Here is a 12,716-nt window from a genome sequence, read left to right as displayed (position 1 = left end):
TTCTAAAGAAGGAGGGCAACACTTTTAGATTTTGAGCAATAATTTTCTCAAGGGTGTATGGTACTTTCAGGGTATTGTACAACATTTCTCCAAAGGAGGTGCGATACTTTCCAGTATTGTATGACACAGTTTCTATGGGCGTGTGATATATTTTTATGTCACACCATGCTGATAAAATATCGCCCATAGAAACACAAAAACACTTAAGGAAAGCACAAAAGGGGAAAAATAGAGAAAAACTGAGTTTAGAACCTCCACACCAGAGAGGACTGGATCTACATAGATCGAGGAGCAAATACTAGAGTGCATAATCAACAAGATGCCATGATCAAGAAGGAGATACATCTATCCATCTAAAGCTATAGTAGAAAAGAATGTACTAAAAGCAACATCTCAGTGATTTAAACCTTTTAGTGATTATTAAATCTGAACTCATTTGCATTATGTGATTAGACCAGTAAGTGTGTCTATGCATTTAGAGGTTCACATTTTCGTAAAAGTTATTAAGAAATTTATGTGTTTTTGGGTTTTCAATCTTTTTAATTGATTTATTTTAATTTTTGGCAGCTTTTCCATAGATGAATTCCTATTTATAGGAATAGCCTATTTTCGTTTGGGTCGATTTAGAGTTTAACTAGGTTGGTTGGTTATTTTCCCTAATCGATTATTCACTTAAAAAGTGAATAAGTATCTAAAAAGGAATTTAATTCCTCACTTCACTTTTGAATTAGAAAGTTTGAGAGTAAAACCCAAAATCCTCTTCATGAAGATTTATTGTTTTGTTCATTGTGGAAGCTATAGGCATGAGATCATTGTGAGGTTGAGCTCGTTGGATCTAGCTTGGGGAAACCTTGGATTGCCCCAATTTTTGGCCACTTCTCTGGGTGGGGCATTACATGTGAAACCTCTCATACCTTGCTCATGGATCTTTCTTCAAACTATATAAAGCTTTGTCTAATCTACATACCATGTTCTTGTTGTTTGGATCAACAAATCCTTTTGATTGTTTTATGTAAACCTCTTCTTTTAGTATACTATTCAAAAATGTCAACTTTGCATCCATTTGATAAAATTTGAAACATTTTCTTAGAATGTGGTGACTAATTATGTAAGTACTATACATACTCCATAATTCCTCGGCAAGATTTAAGACTATTTTATTGACATTTTATGACTGACATGTTGTAACTAATTTTAATCCTAAAGCGGAAAAAATACTTGTATAAAAGGGCTTAGGTTAGGGATCATTTTATAAGGTGTGATGTGAAAATTGCTTCTTGTAGTAGTATTGATTTGTAAGGGATTAGGGAATTAGGTTTTAATCATTGGATCATAATAATATTGGACTTTTTGTTTGGTAGAAGTAGCTTAGGGTTTGGGTGAACCACATTAAATCTTGGTGTCTTGTGTTCTCTTATGTGTGATCTATTATTTTTTGATATTGTTTATATTTGCATGTAATTTTTATTTCTATTTGAGGTTAATCCTAACAAGTGGTATTAGAGAAAGGTTGTTATTTTTTAGGCATTCTCAGCAGGAAAGTCTCAAGGTTGAGTGGGAGTCTCATGGTTGAGTTGAAGAGATGGCAGACAAGGGTAAGCTAATGGTGGATAAGTTTAATGGGAAGAAATTTCAATTATGAAAAATGAAAATGGAGGACTATCTTTATTAGAAGGACTTATGAAAGCCACTAGAAGGAAAATCCAAGAAATAAGGAACTATTGGAAATATATATGGAGTAACTAAGAGGAGGGGTGGATCAGTTACCACAAAAACAAACTCATAGATCCCTTAGATGTCTTAAATGACTAGTTACTCCTATCACTTGGTAGCCACATAAAAAAATGTTGTAACTTAGTAGATGAACTATGTATTAACTTATTACTGATCTTTATGTTGGAATGTCTTAATGGGAATAGTGCTTCTGAGAGGGGGGGTGAATCAGAAGTACTAGCATTTTTTCTTGTTTTAAATCCTTAATAACATATAACTAAAATTAACATGCATGCATAAAAACATTAAACAATCATGAGAAGAAGCAAACTTGCATCACCACACAACACTTGAGATTTTGATGACCCAAAAACCCTCTAGGAATAAGAAGGTAAAACTTGGGTGGGGATGATACCCATGAAATTACTGTAGCAATTGATTTCAACCACTTCTGATGGTTTTCCCTGTTAAAGGTCTACCCTATTAAAGGCTATAACACACTGTTAAATGTGACCTTGTTAAAGGATTTCTACACCCTATTAGGAGTGTGCCTTGTTAGAGGACTTAAGAACATTCAACTTAGAATGCCACCCTGTTAAAGGATTTACATAAGGTTGTTAAACCCACCTAACTATATAGGATTTCCAAATTCCTAATACAATTGTGAGAGAGTATTAGAATAATACACCTGATCTAATGCAATCTCTAATGCTGATCTCAAGCCCTTGATCTGCTCTTCTATCTCTGATCTTTGCTAGATCTGATTTGTTGATTGTGTTCCTTGTTCTATTTTGATCAACTAAATGTGTAAATGTTGTCCTTTCTACTAAATCATTTGTTAGAATTCTTTAGAATAATTGAGGGGGGGGGGGGGGGTGGTGAATCAGTTATTCAAGGTCCAAATGCGCTATTAATACCTTTTTACTACTTTTAATGAATCCATACCCTTTTCATCTGTTCAAACTTAAATCAATCATATAAGCAAGTTACAGTAAATCAACATGCAAAGATAGAACATTCAAGATCAACACATGACACAATGATTTACGTGGAAACCCAATTTGGGAAAAACCACCAATAACATGCTACTTGATTCTCACTCTTCTGAAGTGATGCCCTGTTAAAGGCTTACAACACACTGTTAAATGTGACCTTGTTAGAGGATTTCACCAAACTGTTAGGAATGGGCCTAGTTAAAGGTGTAATGCCCCGCCCAGAGATCCTTGGAAACAAGGATTCAAATCAAGCCAAGATATATATATATATATATTTACAAGTATGAATGCATAAGACAACATCATATAGGGATCACAAAGATCGCAACGGAAGACTTCAACACAATCCCAACAACCAACAAATCTCCAAATGCCACTACCCAACTAACACACCCAAAAAAAAGCCAACAACCACCACAACAAGATGAGGGCACAAGAAATGACCACTCATCAATGAAACACCAAGCTAGGGGAAAATGTAGAATCCTAAAATTTGGCTAAGCCTGAAATCTTAAAGCCCTAAAAATTGGCTAAGTGTGGATTTCTGAAGCCCTGAAATTTCCTAGAATCCATAACTTATCTCTGAGAGGTCTAAAACCTATCTCAAATGATTTGTCAACTTATACTTAAACGATATATTTTAAACCCCAAAGGACTACAACAGAAACCCAAAAATTGAATTTCAAAAGAAACCTCCTGAATTAAAAATGCAACAACATAAGCTTGAAGAACGCCCAAAAGGGTATCCAGATCAACTCACAAAAAGATTAGATCATGAAGAAAAGTGCCCGCTTATGGCACGCGCAAGTTTTTCACAAAAATTGTGTGACACTTTTTACTAAGGGAGGGCGACACTTCTCCCTTACTGTGTGCGACACTTCTCAAGAAGGCATGCGATACTGGAAAAGTATCACACGACATTTCTCATAAAGTCGTGTGACACTCTTCCACTGTTGTACAACATTTCTCCAATAATGCGTGTGACACTTTATAGTATCGTACGACATTCTTTCTATGGGCGTGCGATACTTTATCAATGTCACACAATGTTGAACAAATGTCACCCATACAAAGTAAAAACACTTCCAAAACTCAAAAATGAGGAAAAAATGACAAAAGAACCTCCACACTGGGGAGTACCGGATCCACAAAGGCTCAAGGAATGAACACTCGACCGCAAGAACAACACAGAAAGTTGAACATCTATCCATCTAAACTACAGCAACAAAGAACACACTGAAATAAACATTGCAGAGAACAAAAGCAACATCGCAATGTATAGAAATACATCTCAGGAACAAAACAACCAAACTAAGTACATGGTTCCTCCCAACCGTCAATAGCATCATAAGACCATCGTGGGTCCTAGCCATCCCCTGCGCATAACGCATAAGAAAATCTAACATGCTAGCGATAATGCATAAGATAATCCTACAGTAGATAACATCACCTATCATATGCTAAACAACAGTAAGCAATAGATATACTACTAAAGAAAATCACATCATCTAATCATATGCTAAACATCATAATAAGGGAATGCGCCAAATAAAATGACATCATCTAAACATGATATACAAGCATCCCAATGAAAGCATAAATCACAAGAAAGCATACTCTAAAACCCGAAGTACCAAGTGAAGACATCCAACAACGATCACACTAGGACAAAAGATCATCTCTGTACACCGATCTCTAGCAGTGGTGAAGGTAGCTATGCCTCCCAACCACGTGACACCCGTAGGTCCACACCCATCATGCTAATGGAGATAATGATCCAACCAAAACACACAAAAAGCACAACATCCATGGCTAACACTCACGCCAGACAGTATGATGGCTGCAACCAAGAACCTAAGACAATGCAAGGAGTACAGGTCTTGGTCAGACACTCAAAAGGCTACTAAGTAGGGGATGACATCATAGAGAGTCGCTTGGCATCGAAAAGCCCAAGCTCGGATCTGTGTAGCTCAACTCCCTCAACGGAAGGCCAATACACCATGTAGCTCAACTCCCTCAATGGAAGGCCAATACACAAATGTACCATTTTATTATCTTAAGTTTTATTACCAGTCACACATTTTCTTTAATTATCACTTATTCAAGCTCCTCTCAGCCATACCCGTGGCGTCATGATCGCCGAGCTACAAGATAGAAGCCCCCTCCATATGCTACCCTACCCTACTCATGCTCATCCTACGAAAAGTGCCCATGGGCATGCATACTCCCATCCCAACCCCAATGATCATAACTTCCAAAAAATCCACGGAAGATCGAGCCTCGCAAGTCACCCAAAAAATGTATGCACACGTACTCGTGTGTGGTGCACCACCATTACAAAGATCATAACACAAGGACAGGAATGAGAACACAATGCAAGGAAAACACCCAACTAAAAGCAACATAGGAAGGACAGATTCTACACGAATCCCAAAGCCAATAAAACCATACATCATTAAATCACTCAATCGGCCTCAATCCGAGAGTATGGATTCTACATGAATCCCAATGATGCAACAAGACCAAACATCATGAACTCACTCAACTGGCCTCAATTTCAGAGTATGGATTCTACATGAATCTTAGCATTTACGAACAAAAGAAAAGGTCCAAAAGAAACCATAATAAGTATAAAATCACTCAACCGAACACAACGTCGGGAGTACGGATGCAACATGCATCCCAATGCAACAAAAAGTGCAATAGTGGTCTGACTGATATCCAAACGGATCATCCAAGTCCACAACCCACATTGTGCCAAGAAAATCTGAGAAAACAGGGTGGCATGCAAAATGAGGTAAAAACACCAAAAATTTGGAAAACTTTAAAATTAAAACCCATTTGGCCTTTGGGTTCAAAAACCCCAAAAATCCAAAAATAAATGGAATCGAACATCGTATGCAAAAATGGCCAGCATAACGGTGTAAAATTTGAAACCCTCATCCCAAAAACCAGGAAAATGTTCATACCCGCCCAACCGAGTAGAACTAACATACAAAAATGGAGGGGAACACTAGTTCTTAGCCTCCAAATAAATAGCTACCAAAAACAGAAGGTGAAATAGAGCAGAAACAATAAAACGGGAAAGCCCTACCTCACAGCCAAAAGGGCAAAATGAGAATCTAAACCATAAAATAAATATCTCACAGAAGTAGCTGAAAATTGCAGCAATCCAAGGTTTCCCCGAGCTGGATCCAACGAGCCCAACCTCGCAATGATCCCATGCCTGTAGCTCCCACAACGAACAAAACAGTAAATCCTTATGAAGAGAATTTTGGGTTTTACTCTCCAACTTTCCAATTTGAAAGTGAGAAGTGAGGAATTAAATTCCTCTTTGGATACTTATTCACTTTTCAGGTGAATAATCGATTAGGGCATTTAACCAACCAATCTAGTTAAACCCCAAGTTGACCCAAATGAAAATAGGCTATTCCTATAAATAGGAATTCATCTATGGCAAAGCTGCTAGAAATTAAAATAAATCAATAAAAAAAGCCCAAAAACCCAAAAACACATAAATCTCCTGAACAACTTTCGCGACAAAGCGAAACTCTAAATGCACAGACACGCTTACTGGTCTAATCACATAATGCAAATGAGTTCGGATTTAATAATCACCGAAAGGTTTAAATTAAACATTTAATTAAGGATACGTTGACCATACAAAGGCGACATTGGTAAAATATGAACGGCTGAATCACTAACTCCATGTGCCACTGCCAGGGATATAAATCCTGCACACTAAACAACACGATCAAGTGCAATTGCATATAATAACATAGCCGAAGCAATAAATGCATTAAATCACCTAATTTAACCATTTATTTAATTATATTAAAATAATCTATTTACATCACTCACGTTCGCATAAAGCATAACAACGTAGGAATGAAGTAAATAACCATAGCATTAAATCCATCACATAATATAATCAGAGGTATGTCCAAATACCAGATAACCAAATATCATCATAAAACACATTGTCATCTCAAAATGGCATCATCATGCAATATGATTAACTGAACAACATAGTAGTCTAATATCTATGATACTGAAATCAAAAAGTAACATTTGACCCTCAGGTCATCTCAAATGTAAACATAACATGAGAACAGATATCTCTCAGATCAAAATAAAACAAGGTAAATGTCCGCAACACATAACCAAATAATCCAACAAGAACAATCCATTCTAATTACTTAAGCATTTAATAATGATTGATTACTCTGCATAAAAAGGGCATTTAAAAACACATACGCAAACATAGTCATAAACATGACTAACCACTGCTACAGGAACCTAGTCCAGTGTAGCATGGTAAAAGAATATAGTGCAATCTCTGCACACATCTCAGGGTAATCACGAAACAACCTCATGATACCACATCGATCCTGGTAACCACTGGCACAAACCTCAGTAAACCAAAAATCACATCATAATCTCATAGATCAGTCAAAAGCATAAACAAAGAAACTGATACAAAAAAAATAAAAATCCAAACACCTCGATGGTGTAGACCACTTAGGGTCACAATCATGATCTATCACAACAAAAGATCAGCACGGGTGCATCCATCAGGATGACTTACAAAAGTCAAATGGGAGAGGCACTACAAAAGGTCTTTAGAACATTCACTTGGAATGTCACCCTGTTAAAGGATTTTTCTAATGGTTGTTAAACTAACCTAAGTCCATAGGATTTAGACTTACAGTTACAATTGCTAGAAAGTAACAATAATGGTCTTTTGATCTGATATAACTTACAACATACTTTGCAGATTTTAGATCACACTTTTAGTTCAATCCTTATGCTTTGCTTTAATCTCTTTAGCTCTGACTGCTTGTCTTCCTCTCAAGCTTCGTCTCCTTGAGTCTTCTAACTCATTTTTCCAATGCAATCATCTTTGTGGTCATCTATATAAATAGAATTGTTGTGCTATCTTCTCCTAGGCACATTCTTCAGCATTTCATGCTTTTATGCTTGACCACTATCTCTCTTTCCTTCTATCCCCTCTCACTCTCTCTTTTCTCATTAACTTATTTCTTCTTATATAGAAGTCTGATTTGCCTTTACCGCTCAATTCTCCCTCTTCAATTTTAGGGTTTCAAAATTGATTAGGTAGGATACAATGTATCTACCCCATATCTTGTTTTCTTCTTGAAACTTTGCTAGTTGTATCTTAAAAACGTTCTACATGGTGTTCTGTGCCACCAACCCATCATTCTTATCTTCTTTTCAATTCACAAATATCTAGATAACAACCTTGTTGGCTTAGATCTAGCAAATCTTCGATTTCCTAAATAATGCAGCAACTCGGCATTATTGAGTTACTGGTGCTTGGCACATCTGTGTTACTCGACACCTATACCAGCTTAGCACTTGAACATGCTCGACACTTGAACTTACTCGGCACCACTCGGCATCTAAAGTTTACTCGACATTAAATAGAACTTTCTCAGCTCTTACTAGCTTGCCTGGCTCCTTCTCTCTAATTAACTTAGTTTGAGCTTTACAAAAGACTTAGCTAAAACCTTAAATCTTTGATATGTTTCATTGTGCCCATTCTTTGTAGTATGTCATCAAATACATTCTCTCATCAATGGCTTAGCTGATCCTTGTACTTCATTACAACATCATAACTTCAACCTTTCTCTAGGTATTTTAGTTACATCTTATTAATTGCCTCCACCTTGACAATCAACTAATTGATAGTATTTGGATCACTAAAGCAATTGTCATCCCAGCAAGTAGCAAGTTTGACATCAATGACAAAAAAATGATTGAGGACATTCTTTACTAGTTCCATATTTTATTCCAACAATCTCCCTCAACTTTTCTTATAATTATTTCAATCATTTCCAACATCATTGACACCAATGTTCTGCAATGACCTTAATAATAGGCTCTACTTTTCCTTCTTCTTTCAACTCCACTCCTCTACTCTATTCAATGGCATCAAGACTCCCTTATAAAGATTAGTGGTTCATTATGCATCCTTGATTCAAGTGTTCCTGCTCAAATCCTAAAAATTCATCCATTGGCTGCATGCAATCTCCAATTTTTTGATTGGCTGCATGTAGAATGCATGGACAAAAGAAAGGATTTGATCTTATCTCCTTATCCTACTATGAGTCATGCATAACTATTTTACATCTTTGTTTGCAATTGTACAAACTTTCATGCTGATCCTGCATTGCTTAGCACATGAAGTAATACTAATTCTCATCACCATCTATTCTGGATTGCTCGGCATCCACTGTGTTTCCTGGTTTCTCGGCTTCTATAGAATTATTGTTTCACTCAAAACCTATTAGTTTTTTGCATTTCTTGGCTTCTATTGATTCCTGAATCACTTGGCTCCTATTAACTTCGCAATGCTTGGCTCCTATTGCATCCTGAGTTACTCGACACATATTGGTCTCATCTGCTCATCACCTATTGTGACTTGCTTGGCACATACTATCTTCTGGTCTACTTGGCACTATTTATAACTCAGCATGTGTTAGAGTTTTTGCTCGACTTCCATTGTATACTCGACATGTATAGTGGAAATGATTAAGTATGTTAACACTCATTTGTCAATCTTACTTATTTGATCAACAATCTACCCCTTTGACATGAGTGTCAAAAACACTTAACTGATCATTCATGATAGTGGAAATGATTAAGTATGTTGACACTCATTTGTCAATCTTACTTATTTGATCAACAATCTCCCCCTTTGACATGAGTGTCAAAAACACTTAACTAATCATTCATGATCTAAACCTTATGTGTGCATTCTTCACTTACAAAATTTCAAAATGATATTGTGAAAAAAAATATATCTTATGACTCCCCCTGAGTTGATTATGTCATGAATTCTGATGTCTTTTGCCATTGTGCCTGATATACTTTATTCTTTGACCTGTTTCTGACCTATTCTTGCCTTCTGATCCTATTATCTCCTTATTTTACTATATGCATTTCTCCTCCTTTAATATATCTTCCCCTTAAGATATTATCTCCTACATTATCTCCCCCTTTGAATATTTTCTCCCCCTTTTTGACACTTATGTCAAAGGATTCTAAATGGTAATGCCATGCTTGGCCAAAAATGTCTTATTTGCCTCAAGGAGAATTTGGAGAGCTACATCCTAGTTATTCAATGCAAGATCCAATGGCTTGTGTTGGATTGCAAGCTCCGCTGCTAGACCGATAAGTCCTTCATGTGTAGAAATATTTGGATCCTTCTTTAGGACTATTTTGCATACATTTTCTCTTTGTGTATGACTTCCAAATGGGGAGTGATAGAGGCTTGTATTTGCATCAACTTTTCTTTAATAGTGGCCTCTTTTGCTAATAATGCAACTAATTCCCTCTGAGTGTGAAGTGTTTGAGCAAAATGCTTCTCACTTTGTGTAGGATTTGAGGGTAGTTACATGCTGGAGAGCTTTAGTTTTCTCTCAAGGTTCAAAATTTTAGGACTTATTTCTTGTGTGAACTTGGAAAAATCACACAATTTTCTATAAAAGGAAAAGATGTTCCCTAACACAATCTTTACATTATCCAATTTCTTAGCTAGGTCAACCTGTCCCAAAATAATGTTACTAGCTATCTTTTGGTTAACCTTTCCTAGAAACTTCTAACCATTCCAATAGTTTTACATTTGTATCATGGTCTTCATTATTCACTTGGTCTACTATATCAGATAGTTGCTCAAGGACTGGCCTGCTTGAATCTAGAGGTTGTAGGCTGAAGGCATCCATGAATATATCCTTGATCTCATTCATTGCCTGCTTGCATTTAAAGTCTTTCCTCATTGCCTCTTGAATTCTTCTTTTATCCAATACACTGTGTATTTCATTCATCTTTTCCTCAGTTAGAGTGCTTGAATAATAATAGGGTATTTGAATTTCTACATCAAGCTCAGCAATACCATAATGAATGGTCCTAGCTACCCTAGTAGAACTTGAGCTTGGTGTACTAACTTGTATAGTCAACATGTCAGTACTCAGCTTCTAAACAAGTTTGGTAGGAGTTCCTATTTTTGGCAATTCAACCAAAGTTTGTAGTGCAGACTCCTCCTTATCCTCTTCTTCTTTCTTATCTTCTTCTTCTTGTGTTATTGTGGTTGGGGGTGTACTCATTGTCTGTACTGATGTACCTGTGACTTCCCTTGGTGTTGCACTCAGCTCTTGTTGAGCTCGCATGGCTATTCTTGGTGGTGATGGAGGTGGTAGAAATGAGAGTCCAGTAGTTTGAGTGATTTGGGGTGGTTCTTGTGGTTACACCTTGGCTTCTTTGAGTTTATCTACTAACTTTTGGAGCTCATATACACTGACCAATGTGGGGCTTGTACACAACTATGCTTGAAGAGTTGTTTGGTCAAGGATCTTAGTGAGATCCTCTGTAGTTAATGGATTGATGTTTTGACTTGAGGTGTCAACAACATCCTTAATCTTTATGATTTTGGCAGGTGTAGTGGTAGAGTGAGGAGGACTAGGAGGTGGAAGTTGTGTGTCTTGCACACTTTGCTGCTCATCAGTACCCATGTCTTCATCTTTTCCTTCCTCCTCTTCAACCTTTTTCTCTACTTTTGTCTTCTCTTCTCTCCTCCTTCTTCTCTCTTCTAGTTTAGCTATGGCTTATTCTTTGTATTCCTCTTCAAGGACATCTTCAGTTTTCTTATACAAATTCTTCCATGATCTTGTTGTCCTTTGTACAACTTCTTCAATTTTATTTTACAAAATGGAGAATGCCCTATACTTTGGTGTAAACCTTTTATTATGCCTTTTGACTACTTTAATTATTTTTTCCTTTGTCAAATTAGGTAGTATACTTACTAGGGTTGATTCCCTCATTTCTTTCTCCATTTTCAAACAAAAATGCCATCTGTCTTCTACAATTTTGGACAATTCCTTTGGAAATTGTCCATCTAGTTCAAGAGGTGTATACTTGAATTGTGCCATCATTACATAGACTAATTCTTCTATTCTATTTTGTTCCTCTTTAGTGAACTTATTGAAATCAATCTTTTTCATTTCACTTAAGTCTCTATTCCTAATCTTTTCACATAATATATCAACTGAAGACTTAGGAGGATGACTTACCTTTTCATACTGATCTTCTTCATCAGTATAAGCTTGAGCCACATATCTTTTCCTTTTCCTTGGCTCTTCCTATGCCTTCTTGGTTGTCTAATTCTTCCTTTTAGATTCTTCTTTGTCTTTTTGTGTGGTGGCCCTTGTTGTAGCTTTGGTTGTTGGCTTCTTTGGTGTAGGCTGAGAAGCAGGAGGTGTTGTTGCCTTCCTTTTGATGGCATTACCTTTGATGGGTGCTTCCTTGGCTCCTTTTTCCTCGGCACTCTCATCTTTTTCTTCACCTTGGCCTTGTGACAATTCAAGTGGCCCTTGTTCTTGCTCATCCTCATCTTTCTCATCATCACCTTCCTCTTCATCTTCACTAATTTCTTTAGCTTCTCCTGCTGCACTTGTTGCTTCAACACCAAATTTTTTCTTTATTTTCTCTACTAGCTTCTCTTTCTTCTTCACTGCTGTAGCAGTCTTGAGTTCTGTAACAATTCTTGATTTGACAGTGTCATAAGTTCCAAATGCCTTGGTAGAATTGTCCATTTCCTCTGCAAGTAATGTTGTAATAGTTGCAAAAGCTTGATCAACATAAGGCTCATATCCCAATGGTCTGAGCCATCTTACTCTTGGGATGACTGCTTGGATGTAATTATAATCAATGTCAACTAGAAAGCATATTCCATTCTCATGTTGATTCACCAATGAGGTTGGTATCCTCATTCTTTTCTTCATTGCATTCTTGAAATTGTCAAAATAGATAGTCATTTGATCATCAAATCTATCTCCCATTTGTGTAATAAAATCATTTATTTGATCAACAATTGTTTTATTCTAACTCTAGTTGACTTTTCCAAATGAAGGGAATTCCTTCATCACATAGAAGAACATACAAACTAACACTGACCCAAATTTGCATTGTGCTCCCTTGGATTTTCTA

Source organism: Cupressus sempervirens, chromosome 1, assembly GCF_028749045.1.
Source record: "Cupressus sempervirens isolate cs-2001-9-10 chromosome 1, ASM2874904v1, whole genome shotgun sequence".
NCBI lineage: Eukaryota > Viridiplantae > Streptophyta > Pinopsida > Cupressales > Cupressaceae > Cupressus > Cupressus sempervirens.
This window is presented reverse-complemented; position numbering follows the sequence as displayed.